The sequence below is a fragment of the Eleutherodactylus coqui genome, chromosome 4, assembly GCF_035609145.1.
Source record: "Eleutherodactylus coqui strain aEleCoq1 chromosome 4, aEleCoq1.hap1, whole genome shotgun sequence".
Classification (NCBI taxonomy): Eukaryota; Metazoa; Chordata; class Amphibia; order Anura; family Eleutherodactylidae; genus Eleutherodactylus; species Eleutherodactylus coqui.
This window is the reverse complement of record NC_089840.1, coordinates 207939943-207964583: the sequence shown is the minus strand read 5'-3', so window position 1 is coordinate 207964583 and position 24641 is coordinate 207939943.

Sequence of the window (24641 nt, the reverse complement as noted above, 5' to 3'; positions counted from 1 at the left end):
CTGAGGGGTGCTCCTGCCTGCGTCCTGTGAAGGGGATTGGATCTTTGTGGCAGGTTGTGGTACAGGGGAAGAGGTGATGGTGTTACCCGGAGGCGGTGAATGGCCTTTGTCCCACCTTGTGGGGTGCTTGGCCATCACATGCCTGCACATGCTGGTGGTGGTGAGGCTGGTAGTGGTGGCTCCCCGGCTGATCTCGTTGCACACCACTGTTCGTCGGTCGTCCGTGCTCTCACTGAAAAACCTCCACACCTTTGAACATCTAGCCCTCTGCACAGAGGCTTGCCGCGAGGGGGTGCTGTGGGAAACAGTTGGGGGATTCTTTGCTGCACACATAGGACGGTATAGCTGCAATGATCTGCAGTGGGCCAGCAAATATTTGTATACTATTTAGCGATGAGAGTGAGCCCTCTGCTTAAGTCATTGCACACATATAACGGTATAGCTGCAATGATCTGCAGTGTCCCCGGAAATATTAGAGTACTATTTAGCGATGAGAGTGTGCCCTCTGCCTAAGGCACTGCACACATAGGACGGTATAGCTGCAATGATCTGGAGTGGGCCAGGAAATATTTGTGTACCATTGAGCGATGAGAGTGAGCCCTCTGCCTAAGGCACTGCACACATAGAATGGTATAGCTGCAATGATCTGCAGTGGGCCAGGAAATATTAGAGTTCTGTTTAGCGATGAGAGTGAGCCCCCTGCCTAAGGCACTGCACACATAGGGCGGTATAGCTGCAATGATCTGCAGTGTCCCAGGAAATATTAGAGTACTGTTTCGTGGTGTGACCTCTGCCTAATGCACTGCAGACTGAGAGCTGTAATGCTCTGCAGAGATATATATATATATTTAAAAAAAGGTGCACTACTGCTCCCAGCCAGCCAAAACTGTAATGCACACGATGGGGAGTAGCCCTAAGAAGGACCGTTGGGGTTCTTGAAGACAGGATCCTACTCAAACACGTTCCCTATATAAGCAGTTCTTTCCCTCAACTCTGCCTAATGCACTGCAGAAGGAGAGCTGTAATGCCCTGCAGAGAGATATATATTTAAAAAGAAAATTGGTGCACTACTGCTCCCAGCCAGCCACAACTATAATGCACACAATAAGGAGTAGCCCTAAGAAGGACCCTTGGGGTTCTTGACCACAGGATCCTACTCTAACACTTTCCCTATATCAGCTGCAGCACTTTCCCTAACCACTGCCAGCATGCGTCTGAGACGAGCCGTGGGCGGGACCATTTTAAGTACTCGGCGGTCACCTGATCGGCCCAGCCACTCACTGCTGTTGGCGGGCAGATGGCTGGCACGTCACAGCAGGAAGTAGTAATGCCTTCCCCACATATTTATTGGCTAGAAAATGGCGCTAAACATGCGGGGAAGGGAAATGGAATTGACTCGAGTACCGCGTGGTGTTCGTCTCGAGTAACGAGCATCTCGAGCACCCTAATACTCAGACGAGTGTGCTCGCTCATCTCTACTCGTCAGTCTGTTTCCTGTTTTTATACAAAACCTCTTCGTCTTCTTACTTGGTTACTCTTCCTGTCCCAACCTTCAGCTTTCAGGTAGTATGTTGTGTAGACTGGAGGACACACAATGTTAGTGACCCTAGAATAGAGACTGAACCCCCATAACACTTGTCATGTAATGTGAGACAGGATTTGCCATTATGGGTGGAGTGATATGTTCTCTGTTCTCTGTATGTGGAGTCCACCAGAGTTTCTGTCCCTCAGCAGCTGCCGCCATGTCTTTAGGAGATGATACACATCTTTATGTATGCAGGATAAGTCTATTTGTACTTCTGGAACACTAATCAGCAGCAATCGCTCTCATTATGGCCAGCACATAAGACGATAAAAAACAAACATCACAATATCTATATTTTTAATGTCTTTATTGAAATAGCAATAAGCAACATTGTAATAAAACATTACCGGCCCTTTAATAAATAATAGAAGGCTCTCAGAGACTCTAATGTCAGCCTGGTGGAGACCACAGAACTTGCTGCGCCCGTTCACACCATTGTTCTGAGATGAGAATCCCTGGACCCCGAGATCCAGAGGAAGGCGAAGAAAACCCCCGGAAAGTCATCAGGGGAAAAAAATTCCTTCCTGACCCCAGATGTGGCGATCGGATATCACCCCGGATCTAATCTGTCCTGCTGCCTATTGCTGTATCTGTATATTATTATAAGCTCAGGATCCTGTAAAGAAAGCGACATGTTATACAACCTGCTCCTAAGAGCTTACAATCTAGTGTACAATAGAAACTCTGCTCTTAAGAGCTTACAGACTAATATGCAGTAGAAACTCTAGTCCTAAAAGTTTACAATCTAAGGGCGCGCCCAGATGTCACACATCGTATAGCTGAGAAAGTGTGTACGAGGCCTCAGCACTAAGCAAGGAGTCGCATACTTGGATTCGTCCTCTTCAGGATGTCAGGCTGAAATGACACAAGGTGGTTCAGCATTAGAACTTTAACCAGCTGCACCAATTGTGACATCACATGATGTCTATGATGTCATCTGCTTGTCATGTCGCTGCTGTTGTGTATAAAGTTTGAAACATTAACCCTTAGTGACCCAGACTGTTTGTGCCTTAATGGCCAACTAGTTTTTCTATTTTTTTCATCATCGCATTCCAAGAGCCATAACTTTTAAATTTTTCAGTCGACACCGCAGTATGAGGTCTTGTTTTTTGCAGGACAAGTTTCATTTTTAATGACATCATTTTTACATATGTATAATGTACTGTAGAACCTTTATTAATTATTTAGGGGGATTGGGGGTAAAACAGAGAATTCTGTCATTTAGTTTTTTGGATTTCATTTTTATAATATTTTACAAAATACATACCATGATAACACTATTCTCGGGGTCAGCACGATCCGGAGACACAAAGTTTAGACGGAGCTCTATAAAGGCTTGTTTTTTTGTGAGATGACCTCTAGTCTTCATTTATCCAATTTTTGGGAACATATAAGGTTTTGATTGCTTTTTATTTCAGACTATATTAGACAGTATATCTGCTGAATGTAGTCAGGGAGCAAAAAATCCCCTCTTACTTAAACAGAATAGTCAGCTTTTAATTTGGTATTCTAATAATGCTCTGCATGTTCGCAGAGAAACTGTTTCTTGTTTTTCTTTCCCACATGCTTCCCGGTTTTTGATCCCGATAAGTGGATTTCCTTTTTTTCTTTCAGTATCCACCCCAAAATTTATAAATAAAGAATTTATACAAAAAAAATCTGCAATTTTGATATGTTTTTAATGTTATTTTTAACAGTGTTCACCATGCAGTATATATAACATGTTAATATAATTCTGCAGGCCAGTACGATTACACCAATACCAAATTTATGTAGTTTTGGGGGGGTTTTGGCAACTTATTTTACACTTTTTAAAGAAATTTACTTTCTGTTTAGCTAATTTTGTCATGACCGCGGCGTGTAAAGAGTTAAATAGCGGGAATTAGGTGTCTCTTCGGTCCCTGCGAGTAGAGCAAGTGCCCGTCTACTGAGCACCCCACCCTCCGCCCCATGTCCCACAATACATTACCTAAGAGGCGCTGTCTGCTCCACTGCACGTCTCCTTGCAGGCCCCTGGCACACTTGCTTGTAGTTGTTCCCCAGCGTTTCCTTGTCAGGGGTTCAAAAACCCCGCATCCAGGAAGCACTGGCTCTGATTGGTTCTTGAGCGCCACAGCTCAGGCAATCATGGCAGCAATCAATGAACCAATCACAGCCATCATGACTTTGTAGCAATACAAAATCGCAGCAATATCGCACAGAACACAGATGTGAGATCGCTGTAGCCTGTGTTAAAGAGGCCTAAAGCTGAGGCTCTTCAGCAGTATCTCCCTACAACGGTGTTATTGGGGTCTCTGATTATTTCCCTCATTGTTACTACCTATAATATTTTTATTACTTTTTACCCCTATTGATGCCCTTTAAGGAGTTTCATGAAGGTTTTATCACAACATAAAATATATTTATATGCTCTGCCCGTATTACCGTAATGATACTCACCCAACCCTTATCCTCTTGACACATCCAAGTACGTACACACCTAAATATACATGTGTATGCACACATATAAGCACATATAGATACTCATAGGCATACTTCTACTAGTTCATCTGGCAGCTTAGCCAGCGCCATATCTAGAGTTCATACTGCCCGTATTGCATAGTGTATTGCACATTTGCGCATATATATTAAGTGCACATTTGCACACCTCCCATAGACTTCTATGAGGCCCTTGGTGCGCAGATACACACAAAAATAGAGCAGGTCCAAGACACACTCATGAGAATGAACCTACTGATATGAATGGGTTCTATTCTCTGCATATTGCAGAAAAATATTTCACACATGCAAAAACACAAGCAAATACAGTCGTCTGAAGCCGCCCTCAGGCATTTAGATAGCGGTCAACGCAACACTTGTGAGACCACCAGCTATCCTTCCTGACTCCCGTGCAGAGGTGAAACTTCAGTACATATACTACTTGTATTTAAATGAGAAAGACTTTAACAACTTATCATTTTGGCCAAAACATCCACTTTAATGGATTTCCATTGTTTCGATATGAATGAAAATGATCCAAGTCTCCACTTTATTGTTAAGGGCTAATTCCCACGAGCGGATTTCCGCCGCGTATCACGCAGCGGAAATCCGTCACATTGCCCAGCAGCTATTAGGTTCTATTGAACCTAATAGCACAATGCTCATAGTGCGGAATTCCACCGTGGAATTCCGCATCGTGAAATCATTCATACTTACCCGTGGCATTTTCTATTTTGCCGCGGGTGTCGCGCGCGGATGGCTTCCATTGCAGTCAATGGAAGCCATCTGTCACGCTATCTATCCGCTGTAAGCACAGCGGAAGATAGAGCGAAACCGCTTCCCCGCCTACCGCCAGCCGCGTCACATGACACTGCCGGCACGTCGTGCGCTCTACTGCGCATGCGCTCCGGAGCGTTATGCAGGACGTCGTGCGGCGGATCTGGAGGTAAGTATGGGGTCTCTGGGGAGGATGCCGTGACAGGCTCCGCTGCGGTATTCCACTTGCGGAGCACGGCACGGCCGTGGGCACTAGGCCTAAGACGCCTTACATTATTAATCGTCAGTAGAGATAAGTGAGCACACTCGTCCGAGCTTGATGCTCGCTCGAGTATTAGGGTGCTTGAGATGAACACCACACGGTAACTCACAGCACCTTAGGTTACACAAGGAGAGCCTGGGATTGAGCCTGACCCTGGGTCCGCTCATGTGCTTCCCACACAGAGTATTGCTGCATTGTGGAGATGTGTAGAAGTGCTCGCACCTGAGTCCCCTTTATGCCTACGTTTGCGGCTCCTGACAATTTTTGTGACGGAGGTGGCACAAGATTGGAATGATGATGGGCCTGTGGAACTTTTTCCTGGCTAATCCAGTCTTTGGAGCAGTGTAATAAAACATAACTGATTTATTGAGACCTTCACAGGTGTACTAGCATCAAGGTCCGCTTCATGCCTGCGATTGCTGAGGGTGTGGGCTGAAGCCTATGTCCTCGGCACAGTGAAAGTCTGCCATGTTTGGGCACTCTGATTTCTTCATGGTTCATGTCTTGGGTTGCCTAGGACCCACCTATGCTGTGGGTGCACACAGACTTCCCATAGCGGTGTTTGACCTGTCTGACACAAAGACACTGACTGAGTTGGGTAGGGGGCATTGTGCAGATAGCTTTCCCCTTGCGGTGTCGATTGAGCTATCCGACACCAACACAAAATGAATAGTGTGTGGGCACATAGATTCCCCATTGCTATGTAACTCGCGGCACCTTGGGTCACACAAGATGGAGGCTGGGAACGAGCTTGACCTTGGGCCCACTTATGTGCTTCCCACACTGAGTATTGCTGCATTGTGGAGATGTGTAAAAGTGCTGGCACCTGAGTCCCCTTTATGGCCACGTTTGCAGCTCCTGACGAAGGTGGCACAGGATTGGAATGAAGACCGCGCCGTTTCAAAGAGGGTCGCTGCCTGGCCCTGCCAACCCTCTGCAGTGTGTGCATCCGGTTACTGCTCATCCAGTACGCACTTATTAATAGACATGAGGGTGGTGTAGCTATGAAGCGAGCGTGTGGCATGAGGGCAGCTGAAGGCTGCGCAGGGAAACTTTTGTGTGTGCTGTGGACGTAGGGTCGTGCAGGGGGTTGGGCAGCATGTAACCCAGGAGAAGAGGCAGCAGTGTCACCTGCAGGCAGTGATTGCCCTTGGTTGCAGATAGTGTGGTGCTTAGCTAAGGTGTGCCTTGCTAATGAGGGTTTGTCCAAATTAACAATTGTTGGGGGGGGGGGCAGACTATTGCCCCTATTGTGGCTTAATAGTGGGATCGGGGAGCCTGAGATGCAGCCCTGCATGCTGCCCCTGCCCTGCCCTATCCCTTTCTGTGGGGTTCGTTACTCGAAACGAGCTCTCGAGCATCGCGAAAAGTTCGACTTGAGCAACGAGCACCCAAGCATTTCGGTGCTCGCTCATCTCTAGGTACAATCCATTTAATAAACTGAATGCTATGTGAGGCTGCAATTATCCCCAATGAAATCTAGTTTATGGGACCCCAGATATTCTGCTGTACCCACTCTAGTAACCAACGGTCTATGAAAACTGCTTCATCTAAATGGGCCAGAAGTCTTAGAAGAATATGTATGGCCTGTATATATTATATCTTTACTGTCAAAGAGGTTTTTTTTATTGTTTTAAAGAAAGTTTTGGATTTATCCTAAACTGACATTAAACGTTTTACTAAAAGAGTATATGACACTTCCAATATCGGTCAGTAAAAAAGTATTAAAAGATGTTTGTTCAATCCTGGCCAGCAGGATTCTGGCTTTGCTGGAGAGAGGCCTGTGATGAGGGTCAGAAACGCTATCTTTTCTCCTTAGGGAGAGCACCTAGACGTTGAGTGAGAAAGCTTAAAAAGCCATTCATGCACTTTAGAGTAATATACATATAAGGGAGCTAACTCAAACCCTCCATGACCCAGGTATAACGGAGTTGTCGCTGCTATGACCTTCCCTCACCATTTCCCCACCTACCATTCACCGCACAAACCACCGACACCATCTGTTGGATAAAATTTGGCCACAGCAGCCATTTTATTGTCACAAACAACATTAATACATTTAAAACTTATTTCACCCCAACCTCAATAATAACAATATCCCTCAAATGTAAACCTGGAAGAGGACCTTGGAGCCCACCCCCTGTCTCTACCACATCCTGCCGCCTCACACCAACAAGGAGATAGCTGTCCCGGTCACCCGCCGCAACTTGGCTGACTCAGGCGACGCTATCCCCAAAACCTTTTCTAAACTTTTCCTCCCGCCGCAGGTCAGCAGACTCAGGAGACCAACGACACTCTCCATTAACCTCCGGCCGCCGTCTCTTACCGACCCCGAGGCCGGCTAGCCACCCCTGGCTAGCCTCTCCTACCGACTATCAGGGCTCCGCCCTGTAACCCAGGAGGCGACAGGCCACAAATTACAACAAAGGAGGGGAAAAAGGGGGCTATGTAGCCCCTGCCATTCCCCCACTACCTTCTATACGGGCTCCAAGGGTCCCTCTCCCTCCCCCGCCACCGCAAGCGAGGCTCGACCCCCTTGAGCCTGCGCCGCCCTCCATACCACCAGCGCGCGCTCAATGCCCTCCTGCAAACCCTCCATCCATAAGTCCATCCCGATGTCATTCAAATGGACGCCATCTGACCTCCAATAATTGCCAGTACCTTTCTCCAGGTCTATGTGCCGCACTGCTATCCCCCCTTTTCCCCCCACAAATCGCGAGACTTCTTTATTTAGCTTCACCCTCGCTCTGTTTAGGCCCTTTTCTGAGAGCGCTCCCCTCCAAACTTTTCTTGGCACAATTTCGGACCAAACCACCACTACTCCCGGGTATGACGCTTGTACCCTAAGGAAGTCATACCGAATGTCCCTTGATAGGTCCCTAAATCTCCTCTTTCCCAAGTCATTCCCCCCCGCATGTATAACTAATACATCCGGTGCCCTGTCCCATCTCACCCTCCTTTCCACCTCCTCTAAAACAGTGCCCCAAGACATGCCTCTAATCCCCAGCCACCTAATTAATACTTCACTCTTAGGGAACCTTAATTGTCTGCCGTTGGGCCGCACCCCCGCTCTCTCCGCCCCCCAGAAGACATATGAATGGCCCAAGATCCACACTAAGGCTGGATGACCATCTGCAAACCAAAGAAACAACGGTACAATTTGTTAACAAACTCCCCCTATATGCCCCCCCCACCCTCACCCCCACCCCCAGCCTTAAAGCAGGTGAGGGCGTACATAAGATTCAAAACGTCCTGACTCCCAACGATCTATTCTCTTTATCGCTTCCACCCCCATTCCTCTTACTGACGCCTCCGTCGCTGCTCCCACCCTAAAAGAGTGTGACCCAAACTGCTCCTTGTCAAACCCCGCTACCTCCAATGCCTGTTTAAATATTGCTATGAATTGAAAACGGGATAAGAATTGGCCATTCTCATGGCGCAACAAGGGGCCTGAGCGAGATTCTAACCCTCCACTATACTGTTCCCATGTCCTCCTAGGGCACATAAAGGCCCCTGGCACCTCGCCTAACTGGATTACCTGTCCCCGACCCTGCTGGTCCGTCTTAGACCGACGAATCCGCAACTCCAACCTCCCTTCTACTAACCTTACGTCCTCTGCCTGCAATCCGCCCCCGGAAGTCTTGCTGGGAGACACCAACTCATTTATCCTGAATGGTCCGAAAAATGCCAGTGAAAAAGCCACCCTGAACAACCGCCTCTCAGACTCGCTCCCGCACACAATGTCCAATGCTCTACCCAATTTCTCCAAGACGTCAAAGGAAACCGGCCGCCTAGTGTCTAAACTCCCCCTACCTTTCCTTAAACCCTTCATCGCCTGTTTCACCAAAAAATTTTTTGTCGCATCCCCCACCCCCCTTAACTTAAAACCAAATGCTATCCCCGCTATAAATTGATTTACTTGTGCTACTGACCTACCCAATTCAGCGCTTCTCCCCAACCAGCTCAACAGCAGGCCTACTCTATCGTCCTCTGAATGTGCGCCCCCCCCCTTGCCTCAACCATTCTTCCCACTCGCGCCACGCTGCGCCATACGCTGCCCTAGTTCGCCGAGCCAGTGACCGCTCTATCAGGCCCCCCACTGCTCGCTTACCACGCTCCAGATTTGATCCGGGCATTTCCTCCCCACCAGCTCTGCACCCGGCGCCAGTGTCCGGAACCGCTCCCACTGAAATCGAGAGAGAGCATCCGCAATTGAATTTTCGACACCTGGAACGTGAGCCGCCACCACCCACATGTTTAGTGACAATGCTTCGAGCACTAACTGACGCAGCAAGTTTACCACAGGGGGGGATGATGCCGAAAGGCTGTTAATTACTTGCACCACCCCCATATTATCGCAGTGGAATTTTACTTTTCTATCACGGAAGTGGTCACCCCACAGCATGATGGCCACCACTATTGGGAATAACTCCAATAGCACTAAATTCCGTACCAAGCCTTCTTGCTTCCACCGCTCCGGCCATTCCCCCGCGCACCATCTACCTTGGAAATAGGCCCCCGAACCCTGCACTGCCTGCCGCATCAGTATATAACTCCCAGTCCACATTATTGCTGACCTCACCCATGATTACCGACCTGCCATTATTTTTTTTTTTTTTTTTAAGGAAGGTGGACCACACTGCAAGGTCTGCCTTGTGACTGGCCACCAAACGGATAAAATGGTGGGGTGCACGAATCCCCGCCGTTGCTGACGCCAGCCGTCTACAAAACACCCGGCCCATGGGCATGATCCTGCAGGCAAAGTTCAGCTTGCCTAACAGTGACTGCAGCCCTCTTAGTGTGATTTTTTTCCCTCCTTGCGCCGCGCGTACTTCCTCCAGTAAGTCACACAATTTATCTTCTGGTAAACGACACACCATTGCCACTGAATCAATGGTGATGCCCAGAAAACTTAAACAAGTAGTGGGCCCCTCCGTCTTGTCGGGTGCTAACGGCACCCCGAACCGCCTCGCCACCCACTGTAAGGTGCCCAGCAAGCTCGCACAAACTGGCGATCCCCCGGGCCCCACACACAAAAAATCATCCAGGTAATGAATGATCGACTGCACAGCCGCCGTATCCTTCACCACCCATTCTAAACATGAACTGAATGCTTTGAAGTATGCACATAAGATGGAACATCCCATGGGTAAACAACGATTCGCAAAATAATTCCCTTCCCAAAAACACCCCAACAACCTCACACTTTCTTGCGTTACCGGGAGCAGGCGAAAGGCTGACTCAACGTCAGCCTTCGCCATCAATGCTCCCTTTCCGTATTTTCTAATCCACTGAAGCGCCGCATCGAACGACGTATACACCACCGAACATAGCTCAGGGTCTATTCCGTCATTCACCGATGCGCCCTTTGGATAAGATAAGTGGTGAATTAGTCGAAATTTATTCGGCTCCTTCTTTGGAACCACCCCCAAAGGTGACACCACGAAATCTTGCACCGGCGGTTCTTTAAACGGCCCTGCCATGCGCCCCAAACTCACTTCCTTTTTTAACTTTTCCGTCACCACTCCCGGATAAACTAACGCCGATCGTAAGTTTTTTAACGAAAAGGGGACCCCATGTAACGGGGGCGGGATGTGAAAACCATCCCTAAAACCCTTAAACAGCAACTCCGCCTTCTCTCTATCAGGGTATCTACTTAGATGAGGTACCATCTCTTCCAGAATCACCGGGGTCATCCCTTTTTGTAAAACCGCCGGGACCCTTTCCCTTTCCTTTCTTAAAACATTTAGCTGCCCCGTGGGACCCTGCGCTACAATGGGAGCAGGCATGGCGAAACTTGCACGTTGCACCAAACTTGCACTGCCCCTCATTGTACTGCCAACAGTACCCGGGCCTACTTCCCCCCGCTGAGCTCCCCTGCCCCCCTGCCGAACTAGAGGCCAGGCCGAATGACCCAGCACTGCCCTGAAAGGGCTGTCCAAATCGCGCGGGGGCCATAACTCTCAACCATAAACCTATGTCTTTATGCTCCCATCTGATAGATGGGTGCACCGCTTTACGCTGCCTGAACTGCTCATCATAGCGCAGCCAGGTCTGTCCCCCGTATACCCTATATGCCTCACCTATTGAGTCCATATAGCAAAAAAGGCCGGAGCAATTGTCCGGCGCTTTTTCGCCTATCACACTCGCTAAAATGGCAAACGCCTGCAGCCAATTTGCGAAGGTCTGGGGAATCAGGCGCCATCTCCTCTTCTCCTCCTCTTCTTTTTTAAACTCCGTTCTTTTCCCCTTGTCCAAATTAAATTTTTCCAAGGGAAGGAGGGAGAATATCTCGACATATTCATCCTTCCAAATCTTTTCCCTCACCTCTTTTTTGAGATGGGCCCCCAGCGGTCCCTCAAAGCAGACGTATACTTCGCCTTTCGCTTTGTCATCTAACCGTATACCCTCCCCGTCCTTTTCTGTCTGTACCGCCACCGTGACCCCCGCTGCTGCCCCTACCTCCGTAGTACCCGCTATAGCCCCCGTTTGGAGGCTTTCCCCGGTGACTTGTGATGCCACTACGGGCCCCCGTTCTGCCAACGGGGGGGGTTGCATGGTTCCCATCACTTGTCCTACCCCAGTCCCCCCAGCAAGCGGTCCTACCAGTCCGATCTCCATGCTGGATGACGCACTGCACGGCGAGCTCCATGCTGTGACAGGCGACGGGTTATAGCCTCCCCCCTGCCTTCTCAGGAAATCTAACATAAACCCCAGCAATGCACCTGCCTCGCCGCCTACGCCTGGTGTGGTTCCTGTCGCAGCGCTACCCCCCGCCACTTGCGCAATGCTATTCCCCACATGCTCTGCGCGGCTAACATTGCTGGACATACTGTACATAGAGCTTAACTCACCTGGCTGCGTAGGGGCTGTAAACCCACCAGCCGCCGAACCTCCAGATTGATTTTCTTCCTGCCCTCCGCTGTGCTGCAACCACTCTGCCGGACCCGCAACCGCCTCCGCTCTTCTTGGCCCCGCTTGACCGTGGGTCACCTCTGTCGTTGTCCACCGCCTTCCTGATGCGTTCGCCGTCTGACCCAGAGATGTTCCGGGCCGCTCCACTCCTGACCCGCTGCAGGGCTGTTCTCGTCCTGCAGAGCCGCCCCCTCCTCTCTCTCCGCTCTTTGCATTCAGATTAGCGTTCGGCCCCGCCCCCCTCTCAGCACGGGGCCTCGCGCTGTACGCCGCACTCCTCCGTTTCGCGGGAGTTTTCCCCGCCTTGCTCCCCCTGCCTGTTGGTGTTGCCGGGGGGAGCCTACTACACGGGGGGACCGGGGAGAGACTCCGCATCCTCTGCCTGCGTGAGGGACCGTGCTCGGGGCTCAACCTTTCTGGCGCACGGGCCCTCCGCGGCCTAAGCTCTTTTGTGGGCCCCGCTGGTGCTGCCGCCGCCGGCCCCGCACCCCTAGTTGACCTCCTTCCTTCCACCCGATGCGCTCCCGTCACCTCCGAGTTTCCTGCCGCCACCTCTTGTGTTGCTGCCGACGCCACATTGGTAGCATTAGATGATGGACCTGCCGCTGCGCCGAGTGCTTCATCCGAGAGCTCTAAGAGCCACTCAAGACCCCTTTCTTCCGCCGCTGCCCGGATTCTGGAAAGGACCGCCTCCATCTCTTCGGGTACTGCGATCTTCGGGCGCTTCCTTGCTGCATTCGTTGCTGGCTCTCCTCCTCTTCCTGCTTCACCGCTCAGGACGAAGTCTTCCTGCTTTGCCGCTGTGCAGGGCCCCACGTGTCTTCCGGCGCTTCGAGTAAGCGCGCGTCCTCTGCACACTTCGCCGCCTGTCGTTCACCCCCCGGCTTGTTCCTCTCAGCGCTTGTCACCCGCCGCCTTCAATCGCCGATCCCGCTTCTTTTTTCAGCACTCACCCTTCTTCAGTGCTCGATACCCCGCTCCTCTTCTCGCGCCCGCCTCTCCTGCTTCAGCTCTCGCCGACACTGCTTCAGCGCCCGCCGCTCCTGCTTCAGCGCTCGCCGATCCTCTTCAGCGCTCGCCACTCCACCTTCCACGCTCGCCGATACTTGTTCTCCGCTCGCCGCTCTCCGAACTCCGCTACTCTTCTCCTCGTTCTCCTTCCTGCAGTCTTCACTCTTTTGCTTGTTTCCCCTCTTCTTCTTTTCGCCGCTCTGGGCCTCTCCCGTGCTTGCTGCTTCTTATATAGTGCCTCCCGGTTGAGGCCCCGCCCCCTCCCAGAACACACTGCGCCCGATGACGCCCCTCCTCCCCGTTAACCCTTTCATGCCGCCTACCGCCTACCGCCCTTCGGGCTTCCGGCTCCGGCGGTTCTCAGTACCACCTATTTCTTCAAATTAACGTTAGACTCTTTATACAAGCCTTGTAACAATAACCAGGAATTGAAAGCAAAGACAGCGTCCTGTGAAGGGGATTGGATCTTTGTGGCAGATTGTGGTGTTACCCGGAGGCGGTGAATGGCCTTCGTCCCACCTTGTGGGGTGCTTGGCCATCACATGCCTGCACATGCTGGTGGTGGTGAGGCTGGTAGTGGTGGCTCCCCGGCTGATCTTGGTGCGGCACACGTTGCACACCACTGTTTGTCGGTCGTCCGTGCTCTCACTGAAAAACCTCCACACCTTTGAACATCTAGCCCTCTGCACAGAGGCTTGCCGCGAGGGGGTGCTGTGGGAAACAGTTGGGGGATTCTTTGCTGCACACATAGGACGGTATAGCTGCAATGATCTGCAGTGGGCCAGGAAATATTTGCGTACTATTTAGCGATGAGAGTGAGCCCTCTGCCTAAGTCATTGCACACATATAACGGTATAGCTGCAATGATCTGCAGTGTCCCCGGAAATATTAGAGTACTATTTAGCGATGAGAGTGTGCCCTCTGCCTAAGGCACTGCACACATAGGACGGTATAGCTGCAATGATCTGGAGTGGGCCAGGAAATATTTGCGTACCATTTAGCGATGAGAGTGAGCCCTCTGCCTAAGGCACTGCACACATAGAATGGTATAGCTGCAATGATCTGCAGTGGGCCAGGAAATATTAGAGTTCTGTTTAGCGATGAGAGTGAGCCCCCTGCCTAAGGCACTGCACACATAGAATGGTATAGCTGCAATCATCTGCAGTGTCCCAGGAAATATTAGAGTACTGTTTCGCGGTGTGACCTCTGCCTAATGCACTGCAGACTGAGAGCTGTAATGCTCTGCAGAGATATATATATATATATATATATATATATATATATATATATTAAAAAACGGTGCACTACTGCTCCCAGCCAGCCACAACTGTAATGCACACGATGGGGAGTAGCCCTAAGAAGGACCGTTGGGGTTCTTGAAGACAGGATCCTACTCAAACACGTTCCCTATATAAGCAGCTCTTTCCCTCAACTCTGCCTAATGCACTGCAGAAGGAGAGCTGTAATGTCCTGCAGAGAGATATATATTTAAAAAGAAAATTGGTGCACTACTGCTCCCAGCCAGCCACAACTATAATGCACACAATAAGGAGTAGCCCTAAGAAGGACCCTTGGGGTTCTTGACGACAGGATCCTACTCTAAGGCCTCATGTCCACGGGCAAAAGAAGAATTAAAATCCGCAGCGGATTTTAACTCTTCTCCCGCACGCGGATCTGCACCCCATAGGGATGCATTGACCACCCGCGGGTAGATAAATACCCGCGGATGGTCAATAAAAGTGATTTTTAAAAAAATGGAGCATGAAAAAATCTGGACCATGCTCCATTTTCGTGCGGGTCTCCTGCGGGGACGGCTCCCGCGGGCTTCTATTGAAGCCTATGGATGCCGTCCGGATCCGCGGGAGTCCTAAAATAGGAATTTAAAAGAATTAACTCACCCGCAGCGGACCGGGAAGGTCTTCTCTTCCTCACGGCCGGATCTTTCTTGCTTCGGCTCGGCGGATGTGCCTGGCGCATGCGCGCGGCACGCCGACGACGTGCCGGCGACGTGCCGCCGGCGTGACGAGTTCATCCGCCGGCCGAAAAAGAAGATCCGGCCGTGAGGAAGAGAAGACCTTCCCGGCCCGCTGCGGGTGAGTTAATTCTTTTAAATTCCTATTTTCAGCGCTCATGTCCGCGGGGCAGGAGGGACCCGCTGCAGATTCTCCATGGAGAATCCGTAGCGGGCCTGATTTTCCCCGTGGACATGAGGCCTTACACTTTCCCCATATCAGCTGCAGTACTTTCCCTAACCACTGCCAGCATGCCTCTGAGACGAGCCGTGGGCGGGACCATTTTAAGTACTCGGCGGTCACCTGATCGGCCCAGCCACTCACTGCTGTTGGCGGGCAGAGGGCTGGCACGTCACAGCAGGAAGTGGTAATGCCTTCCCCGCATGTTTATTGGCTAGAAAATGGCGCTAAACATGCAGGGAAGGGAAATGGAATTGACTCGAGTACCGCGTGGTGTTCGTCTCGAGTAACGAGCATCTCGAGCACCCTAATACTCAGACGAGTGTGCTCGCTCATCTCTACTCGTCAGTCTGTTTCCTGTTTTTATACAAAACCTCTTCGTCTTCTGTACTTGGTTACTCTTCCTGTCCCAACCTTCAGCTTTCAGGTAGTATGTTGTGTAGACTGGAGGACACACAATGTTAGTGACCCTAGAATAGAGACTGAACCCCCATAACACTTGTCATGTAATGTGAGACAGGATTTGGCATTATGGGTGGAGTGATATGTTCTCTGTTCTCTGTATGTGGAGTCCACCAGAGTTTCTGTCCCTCAGCAGCTGCCGCCTTGTCTTTAGGAGATGATACACATCTTTATGTATGCAGGATAAGTCTATTTGTACTTCTGGAACACTAATCAGCAGCAATCGCTCTCATTATGGCCAGCACATAAGACGATAAAAAACAAACATCACAATATCTATATTTTTAATGTCTTTATTGAAATAGCAATAAGCAACATTGTAATAAAACATTACCGGCCCTTTAATAAATAATAGAAGGCTCTCAGAGACTCTAATGTCAGCCCGGTGGAGACCACAGAACTTGCTGCGCCCGTTCACACCATTGTTCTGAGATGAGAATCCCTGGACCCCGAGATCCAGAGGAAGGCGAAGAAAACCCCCGGAAAGTCATCAGGGGAAAAAAAATTCCTTCCTGACCCCAGATGTGGCGATCGGATATCACCCCGGATCTAATCTGTCCTGCTGCCTATTGCTGTATCTGTATATTATTATAAGCTCTGGATCCTGTAAAGAAAGCGACATGTTATACAACCTGCTCCTAAGAGCTTACAATCTAGTGTACAATAGAAACTCTGCTCTTAAGAGCTTACAGACTAATATGCAGTAGAAACTCTAGTCCTAAAAGTTTACAATCTAAGGGCGCGCCCAGATGTCACACATCGTATAGCTGAGAAAGTGTGTACGAGGCCTCAGCACTAAGCAAGGAGTCGCATACTTGGATTCGTCCTCTTCAGGATGTCAGGCTGAAATGACACAAGGTGGTTCAGCATTAGAACTTTAACCAGCTGCACCAATTGTGACATCACATGATGTCTATGATGTCATCTGCTTGTCATGTCGCTGCTGTTGTGTATAAAGTTTGAAACATTAACCCTTAGCGACCCAGACTGTTTGTGCCTTAACCCATTCCCGCTGCAGGGCGTAAGTTTACGTCCTGGGAGCGGGGTACTTCCCGCAACAGGGCGTAAACTTACGTCCTGGAGATAGCGCGGGATCACATATGATCCAGCGCTATCCCGCAGCGGGAGCCGGCTGTCAGTCACAGCCGGCGTCTCGCTGCAACAGCGGGGGGGCATCAGAGATGCGCCCGCCACTGTTAACCCCTTCCCTGCCGCGATCTAAGTAGATCGCGGCAGGGAAAGAGTTCACAGCGGGAGCGCGGCTCCATCTGTGTCTCCGGTGGGAACTCGCGATGTCATCGCGAGAGCCCGTCCTGTCACCATGGCAACAGGACGCCAGACACTGGCGTCCTGTATTGCCTATGCCTGAGATCGCTGTATGAGCGATAAGGCATGGGAGAGCAGTAGCTCTGCCATGCCTTATGACAGCGATCATCAGGGCAGTGGTTAAAGTCCCTCAGAGGGACACAAACAGTGTAAAAAAAAAGAAAGATTTAAAAAATGAATTAAAAAAATGTAAAAAAAAAAGAGTAAAAAAACCATTTTTTATGCTTTTTCTCAGATTAGCATAAAAAAAGGTAAAAAAAAATAAAACCCCACATATTTGGTATTGTCGCATCCGTAACGATGCGTACAATAAGTTGCACATGCTTTTGACTGTGCACGGAAAAAAAAGCTAAAAATAAAGATAAAAAACTGAGGCAAAATGCTAATTTTTAGCATTTTGCCTCACTAAAAACGCAATAAAAGTGATCAAAAAAGCCATATGTACGCCAAAATGGTACCAATAAAATCCACAGCTCGTCTCGCAAAAAATAAGCCCTCATAGAGCTCTGTACATCAAAAAATAAAAAAGTTACGTGACTTTGAATGCAGCAATTTAGAATAGAAAAAAGATTTCCAAAAAAAAGGGTTTTTATTGCAGAAAAGTGGGAAAACCTAAAAAAAATGTTAGAATTTTGGTATCGTTGTAACCGTACCGGTCTGCAGAAAAAATGGAAAGTTTCATTTATGCTGCATGATTAACGGTGTAAAAAAAAAATAAAAAAATCTATGGCAGAATTGATGCGTTTTCTCTCTCTGCTATCAAAAAAAAAAATAAAAAAATTTACAATATAGTCTATGTACCCAAAATTGGCATTGATAAAAACTACAGTTCGCCACGCAAAAAACAAGCCCTCATACGGCCGCGTCGACGGAAAAATAAAAACGTTATGGCTTTTGATAAACGGAGAAGAAAATCCGCCAAAAATTGTTGCGTCCTTAAGCCCAAAATAGGCCATGTCATGAAGGGGTTAATGGCCCACTAGTTTTTCTATTTTTTTCATCATCGCATTCCAAGAGCCATAACTTTTAAATTTTTCAGTCGACACCGCAGTATGAGGTCTTGTTTTTTGCAGGACAAGTTTCATTTTTAATGACATCATTTTTACATATGTATAATGTACTGTAGAACCTTTATTAATTATTTAGGGGGATTGGGGGTAAAACAGAGAATTCTGTCATTTAGTTTTTTGGATTTCATTTTTATAATATTTTACAAAATACATACCATGATAACATTATTCTCGGGGTCAGCACAATCCGGAGACACAAAGTTTAGACGGAGCTCTATAAAGGCTTGTTTTTTTGTGAGATGAACTCTAGTCTTCATTAGAGATGAGCGAGCACCAAAATGCTCGGGTGCTCGTTATTCGGGACGAACTTTTCGCGATGCTCGATGGTTCATTTCGAGTAACGAACCCCATTGAAGTCAATGGGCGACCCGAGCATTTTTGTATTTCGCCGATGCTCGCTAAGGTTTCCTTGTGTGAAAATCTGGGCAATTCAAGAAAGTGATGGGAACGACACAGCAACGGATAGGGCAGGCGAGGGGCTACATGTTGGGCTGCATCTCAAGTTCACAGGTCCCACTATTAAGCCACAATAGCGGCAAGAGTGGGCCCCCCCCTCCCAAAAACTTTTACTTCTGAAAAGCCCTCATTAGCATGGCATACCTTTGCTAAGCACCACACTACCTCCAACAAAGCACAATCACTGCCTGCATGACACTCCGCTGCCACTTCTCCTGGGTTACATGCTGCCCAACCGCCCCCCCTCCCCCCCACAGCGCACACCAAAGTGTCCCTGTGCAGCCTTCAGCTGCCCTCATGCCACACCACCCTCATGTCTATTTAGAAGTGCGTCTGCCATGACGAGGAACCGCAGGCACACATTGCAGAGGGTTGGCACGGCTAGGCAGCGACCCTCTTTAAAAGGGGCGGGGCGATAGCCCACAATGCTGTACAGAAGCAATGAGAAATAGAATCCTGTGCCACCACCATCAGGAGCTGCACGCGTGGGCATAGCAATGGGGAACCTATGTGCCACACACTATTCATTCTGTCAAGGTGTCTGCATGCCCCAGTCAGACCGCGGTTTTTAATTCATAGACACAGGCAGGTACAACTCCCTATTGTGAATTCCCTGTGGACCGACAGCATGGGTGGCTCCCTGGAACCCACCGGCGGTACATAAAAATATCCCATTGCATTGCCCAGCACAGCTGAGGTAGTAATGTCGTGCTTAATGCAGGTGGGCTTCGGCCCACACTGCATGCCCCAGTCAGACTGGGGTTCTTTACAAGTGGACACATGTAGGTTAAACTCCGTGTGCACCTACAGCATGGGTGGCTCCCTGGAACCCACCGGCGGTACATAAAAATATCCCATTGCATTGCCCAACACAGCTGAGGTAGTAATGTCGTGCTTAATGCAGGTGGGCTTCGGCCCACACTGCATGCCCCAGTCAGACTGGGGTTCTTTACAAGTGGAAACAGATGCATTTATAATTCCCTGTGGACCCACAGCATGGGTGGGTGCCAGGAAGCCACCGGCGGTACACTGAAATATCACATTGCATTGCCCAACACAGCTGAGGTAGTAATGTTGTGCTTAATGCAGGTGGGCTTCGGCCCACACTGCATGCCCCAGTCAGACTGGGGTTCTTTACAAGTGGAAACAGATGCATTTATAATTCCCTGTGGACCCACAGCATGGGTGGGTGCCAGGAAGCCACCGGCGGTACACAGAAATATCACATTGCATTGCCCAATACAGCGGATGTAACGTCAGCTGTAATGCAGGTGGGCTAAAAATTCATTTGATTACACTGTGGGCGAGGGCCCACAAAAATTGCTGTATCAACAGTACTAATGTACCTGAAAAAAATTGGCCATGGCCAACCAAGAGGGCAGGTGAAACCCATTAATCGCTTTGGTTAATGTGGCTTAAGTGGTAACTAGGCCTGGAGGCAGCCCAGTTTAACGAAAAATTGGTTCAAGTTAAAGTTTCAACGCTTTTAAGAGCATTGAAACATATAAAAATTGTTTAGAAAAATTATGAGTGAGCCTTGTGGCCCTAAGAAAAATTGCCCGTTCAGCGTGATTACGTGAGGTTTCAGGAGGAGGAGCAGGAGGAGGAGGAGGAATATTAGACACAGATTGATGAAGCAGAAATGTCCCCGTTTTGGATGGTGAGAGAGAACGTAGCTTCCATCCGCGGGTGCAGCCTACGTATTGCTTACGTATCGCTGCTGTCCGCTGGTGGAGAAGAGAAGTCTGGGGAAATCCAGGCTTTGTTCATCTTGATGAGTGTTAGCCTGTCGGCACTGTCGGTTGACAGGCGGGTACGCTTATCTGTGATGATTCCCCCAGCCGCACTAAACACCCTTTCCGACAAGACGCTAGCCGCAGGACAAGCAAGCACCTCCAGGGCATACAGCGCTAGTTCAGGCCACGTGTCCAGCTTCGACACCCAGTAGTTGTAGGGGGCAGAGGCGTCACCGAGGACGGTCGTGCGATCGGCTACGTACTCCCTCACCATCCTTTTACAGTGCTCCCGCCGACTCAGCCTTGACTGGGGAGCGGTGACACAGTCTTGCTGGGGAGCCATAAAGCTGGCCAGGCCCTTAAAAACTGTTGCACTGCCTGGGCTGTACATGCTGCTCGAACTACGCACCTCCCCTGCTACCTGGCCCTCGGAACTGCGCCTTCTGCCACTACCGCTATCGGATGGGAATTTTACCATCAGCTTGTCCGCCAGGGTCCTGTGGTATAGCATCATTCTCGAACCCCTTTCCTCTTCGGGAATGAGAGTGGGAAGGTTCTCCTTATAGCGTGGGTCGAGCAGTGTGTACACCCAGTAATCCGTAGTGGCCAGAATGCGTTGAATGCGAGGGTCACGAGAAAGGCATCCTAACATGAAGTCAGCCATGTGTGCCAGGGTACCTGTACGCAACATATGGCTGTCTTCAGTAGGAAGATCACTTTCAGGATCCTCCTCCTCCTCCTCCTCCTCCTCAGGCCATACACGCTGAAATGATGACAGGCAAGCAGCATGGGTACCGTCAGCAGTGGGCCAAGCTGTCTCTTCCCCCTCCTCCTCATCCTCCTCATGCTCCTCCTCCTCCTCCTGAACGCGCTGAGATATAGACAGGAGGGTGCTCTGACTATCCAGCGACATACTGTCTTCCCCCGGCTCGGTTTCTGAGCGCAAAGCGGCTGCCTTTATGGTTTGCAGGGAACTTCTCAAGATGCATAGCAGAGGAATGGTGATGCTAATGATTGCAGCATCCCCGCTCACCACCTGGGTAGACTGCTCAAAGTTTCGAAGGACCTGGCAGATGTCTGCCAACCAGGCCCACTCTTCTGAAAAGAATTGAAGAGGCTGACTCCCACTGCGCCGCCCATGTTGGAGTTGGTATTCCACTATAGCTCTACGCTGCTCATAGAGCCTAGCCAACATGTGGAGCGTAGAGTTCCACCGTGTGGGCACGTCGCACAGCAGTCGGTGCACTGGCAGATTAAAGCGATGTTGCAGGGTGCGCAGGGTGGCAGCGTCCGTGTGGGACTTGCGGAAATGTGCGCAGAGCCGGCGCACCTTTACGAGCAGGTCTGACAAGCGTGGGTAGCTTTTCAGAAAGCGCTGAACCACCAAATTAAAGACGTGGGCCAGGCATGGCACGTGCGTGAGGCTGCCGAGCTGCAGAGCCGCCACCAGGTTACGGCCGTTGTCACACACGACCATGCCCGGCTGGAGGCTCAGCGGCGCAAGCCAACGGTCGGTCTGCTCTGTCAGACCCTGCAGCAGTTCGTGGGCCGTGTGCCTCCTATCTCCTAAGCTGAGTAGTTTCAGCACGGCCTGCTGACGCTTGCCCACCGCTGTGCTGCCACGCCGCGCGACACCGACTGCTGGCGACGTCCTGCTGCTGCTGACACATCTAGATTGCGAGACAGAGGTTGAGGAGGAGGAGGAGGGTGCTTTAGTGGAAGAAGCATGCACCGCCGCAGATACCACCACCGAGCTGGGGCCCGCAATTCTGGGGGTGGGTAGGACGTGAGCGGTCCCAGGCTCTGACTCTGTCCCAGCCTCCACTAAATTCACCCAATGTGCCGTCAGGGAGATGTAGTGGCCCTGCCCGCCTGTGCTTGTCCACGTGTCCGTAGTTAAGTGGACCTTGGCAGTAATCGCATTGGTGAGGGCGCGTACAATGTTGCGGGAGACGTGGTCGTGCAGGGCTGGGACGGCACATCGGGAAAAGTAGTGGCGACTTGGAACTGAGTAGCGCGGGGCCGCCGCCGCCATCATAGCTTTGAAGGACTCCGTTTCCACAACCCTATACGGCAGCATCTCAAGGCTGATAAATTTGGCTATGTGGACGGTTAACGATTGAGCGTGCGGGCGCGTGGCGGCGTATTTGCGCTTGCGCTCCAACAGTTGCGCTAGCGACGGCTGGACTGTGCGGTGCGAGACATTGCTGGATGGGGCCGAGGACAGCGGAGGTGAGGGTGTGGGTGCAGGCCATGAGACGGTCGTGCCTGTGTCCTGAGAGGGGGGTTGGATCTCAGTGGCAGGTTGGGGCACAGGGGGAGAGGCAGCGGTGCAAACCGGAGGCGGTGAACGGCCTTCGTCTCACCTTGTGGGGTGCTTGGCCATCATATGTCTGCGCATGCTGGTGGTGGTCAGGCTTTTGGTGGTGGCTCCCCGGCTGATCTTGGCGCGACAAAGGTTGCACACCACTGTTCGTCGGTCGTCAGGCGTCTCTGTGAAAAACTGCCAGACCTTAGAGCACCTCGGCCTTTGCAGGGTGGCATGGCGCGAGGGGGCGCTTTGGGAAACACTTGGTGGATTATTCGGTCTGGCCCTGCCTCTACCCCTGGCCACCGCACTGCCTCTTGCAACCTACCCTGCTGCTGCCTGTGCCTCCCCCTCTGAAGACCTGTCCTGTGTAGGCGTTGCACACCAGGTGGGGTCAGTCACCTCATCGTCCTGCTGCTCTTCCTCCGAATCCTCTGTGCGCTGCTCCCTTGGACTTACTGCCCTTACTACTACCTCACTGCAAGACAACTGTGTCTCATCGTCATCGTCCTCCTCACCCACAGAAAGTTCTTGAGACAGTTGGCGGAAGTCCCCAGCCTCATCCCCCGGACCCCGGGAACTTTCCAATGGTTGGGCATCAGTGACGATAAACTCCTCTGGTGGGAGAGGAAGCACTGCTGCCCAATCTGAGCAGGGGCCCGAGAACAGTTCCTGGGAGTGTTCCCGCTCCTGAGCATGTGTCATTGTAGTGGAGTGAGGAGGCTGGGAGGAAGGAGGAGCAGCAGACAGAGGATTCGGATTTGCAGCAGTGGACGGCGCAGAACTGTGGCTGGACGATAGGTTGCTCGAAGCACTTTCTGCCATCCAGGACAGGACCTGCTCACACTGCTCATTTTGTAATAAACGTCTCCCGCGTGGACCCATTAATTGGGCGATGAATGTGGGGACGCCAGAAACGTGCCTCTCTCCTAATCGCGCAGCAGTCGGCTGCGACACACCTGGATCAGGAGCTCGGCCTGTGCCCACACCCTCACTTGGCCCTCCGCGTCCTCGGCCGCGTCCACGTCCTCTAGGCCTACCCCTACCCCTCAGCATGCTGTATTACCAGTGATTTGATTTCCCAGGCAGGAAATAAATTGGTGCAAGCCTGCAGGCCAAATATAATTTTTTCGCTTTTTTGCAAAGGGAAGGCCCCACTGCGTATATTCAATGAACAATAACTTTTAGAACTGTGGTGTGGCCCTGAAAAAGTGTCACACAACTTTAGTGTAGCAGAGTTATTAACTCTAGCAGAGCAGGTATTTGCCAGTCAGGAAAGACAATGGCGCAAGCCTGCAGTAAACCGTAGCTGGTTGCGTCTGATTTTTGTACGTTCTCCACGCAGCACACACGTACACGGAGACCTTAGGACTGACACAGGCAGGCCAAATATAATTTTTTCGCTTTTTTGCAAAGGGAAGGCCCCACTGCGTATATTCAATGAACAATAACTGTGTTGTGGCCCTGCCTACACAATTCTGTCCCTGTAGTATCAATGGAGGGTGCAATGCTCTGCACAGACGATTTTTAGAAAAAAAAAAAAATGCAACACTGCTAACAGCAGCCAGCACAGTACTGCACACGGTTAAATTTGGCCCTAGAAAGGACCGTTGAGGTTCTTGAAGGCTACACTCACTCCTAACACTCTCCCTGCCTATGCACCACTTCTGTCCCTAATGCCGGGTGCAATGCTCTGCACTGCCGATTTTGAGAAAAAAAAAAAAAAACCACTGCTAGCAGCAGCCTGCACACAGGTAGATGTGGCCCTAAGAAGGACCTTTGGGGTTCTTGAAGCCTACACTGACTCCTAACGCTCTCCCTACAGCAGCACCAGCACGATAGTACTTTCCCTCAGCTAACTCACAAGGCATGTGTGGCGAGCCGCGGGAGGGGCCGACTTTTATACTCGGGTGACATCTGATCTTCCCAGCCACTCACTGCAGGGGGGTGGTATAGGGCTTGAACGTCACAGGGGGAAGTTGTAATGCCTTCCCTGTCTTTCAATTGGCCAGAAAAGCACGCTAACGTCTCAGAGAGGAAACTGAAATTAACCAGAACACCGC